Here is a 2,396-nt window from a genome sequence, read left to right as displayed (position 1 = left end):
TGGGTACTTCCGGGAAAATCATTATTTGATGACGCATCCTCCGTCATGTGACAGTGGACACGAACACCAGCGTTTTTCCGCTTCTGTACACAAACTTCATATGCGTGTTGTATAAATTATTTTTAAGAGCTATTATTGCATAATGTTGTATTCTTTTGTCACTTACACCCCCTAGATTATTGTGAGAAAACAAGGAAATGACAATCTCTAGAGTAGACATTTGTTTGTAATTGATCAAGGCCAATAACTTGACATGTCTGATACATTCTATAAGAATATGTCATTTAGTCAATGCGTTATTAATTGATATAATACAGGAGTTTTTCAATGAAGAGGTGGCACAATGCAGAAGTAAATAGTGATAAGAATGTGTCAATGAATGGTGGTTGATGTATATCCTTCAATCTTTCTCAGGGGTCACACAAACCTGTGAAGCCAAATGGATTTCCAACAGCAGTATTGAAATAATAAAGGTCATTTAACTTGACTGTACCCACTTAGCCTCTGGAGAACAAAATAAGTAGCACTTGCCTAGTTGCTTTTGACCTGAAGATTTTAAAATGATTTCCTCTCATACTGTGCTCTCGAATGGCTCAGTGGATTGGAGCATGGTGCTTCAAACACGTGAGAAACACCAGAGGCTGTATGTATCAAAGTGTCTCAGAATAGGAGCACTGATCTAGGATCATGTATCCCCTTGTCCATGTAATCTTATTAATTGTGGATGAATCTAAAAGGTATTTCTTCGTTGACAGGCTTGATAAATATTTTTATTTTTTACCTTTATTTAACTAGGCAAGTCAGTTAAGAACAATTTCTTATTTTCAATGATGGCCTAGGAACAGTGGGTTAACTGCCGGTTCGGGGGAAGAACGACAGATTTGTACCTTGTCAGCTCAGGGATTTGACCTTGCAACCTTCCGGTTACTAGTCCAACGCTCTAACCACTAGGCTACCCTGCCGCCCCATATGGCCCCAGAGCACACACAACAGTTCTTGAGACACCCATACAGGTTTGGTTCTTCAGTCACAATCACATTCATCATCTTCAGAGGAACTTGTTCAATGTTCAGAGATTATGAGTCAGATTGGTATTATTTATTTTGACAGGGAAGACATATTGAGACCTAAGTTTCTTTTCCAAATGCGCCCTGTATAATACAATATAAAATACACATTAAACACAAAATAAATAAATACAAATATATATACACATTAGAATACAAAAACACAGTCATGGTAAGCACAAATAAAACATCACAAATTACCCAGAAAAACTGTTACATTCATCCACAAATAAATCCCCAATCAATACTATAAATTGCCCAAACGGCACCAGAACACCAAGAAGAAATGTATTTAGAATTTTGTTCCAGCAATACCGTGCATTAAAACTAAAAGCAGAGTTACCTAGCTCAGTGGAGACCCTAGGAACCTCAAGAGTTAACCAATCCTGTGATTAGGCATGTCCGGTGTTTTCACTTCCACAGCAAAGTTAGATAAGACGGAAGGTTATGGAGTTGGGCCGTGAAAAAAAAGGGAGTAACGTAGAGATCTGCAGGTCTTTAGCGAAGTCCAGCCAAGCTTTTGATATAGGATACAGTGATGAGTATCAAAATTGTAACCGGTAACAAAACCAAGGGCACTATGGTAGAGGGGAACCAAAGGTTTAAGAGTAATAGCAGCTGCACTTTGATGAATAATATCGCCATAATTAAGAGCAGATAAAAAGGTTGACTGAATAATCTGCTTCCTACTGATTAGAGAAAGGCACATTCTGTTTCTGTAGAAAAAGCCAACTTTAAAGCTTACCTTCTTAACCAGCTCATCAATATATTTTTTAAACATCAAATCCATATCAATCCAAATGCTGAAGTATTTATATGGGGGAACACGTTAGATTGGAGAACCATCTAATGAGTGAACATGTAATTCATCGGAAACATTCTTACAAGAGTTTAAAAACATGTCTTTCGTTTAGCCTGTATTAAGCACACATTTTAAATCAGCAAGGGATTCCTGCATTGCTCTAAAATCTGACTAGAGTTTTGACACAGCCAGATCAACAGTCAGGGCAATAGCATACATAATAGTATCATCCAAATACAGATGACATTTTTTATTTAACAGATTGACCAATGGTGTTTATATAAATAGTGAAGAGAGCAGGTCCCAAAATTGACCCCTGTGGTACACCTTTATGTACTTCAAGAAATTCAGACTTAACCCCATCCATGACGGCCTGAGTTCTGTCACGAAGATAATCATGAAACCATGAACAGGTGTTAGAACTCAGGCCTATCGAGGACAACTTAATCAATAAAATAGCATCATCAACAGTATCAAAAGCTTTGGAAAGGTCCACAAAAAGAGGAGCACATTTCATTTTATTGTCT

The sequence above is a fragment of the Oncorhynchus tshawytscha genome, linkage group LG10 (genome assembly GCF_018296145.1).
Source record: "Oncorhynchus tshawytscha isolate Ot180627B linkage group LG10, Otsh_v2.0, whole genome shotgun sequence".
Classification (NCBI taxonomy): Eukaryota; Metazoa; Chordata; class Actinopteri; order Salmoniformes; family Salmonidae; genus Oncorhynchus; species Oncorhynchus tshawytscha.
This window is presented reverse-complemented; position numbering follows the sequence as displayed.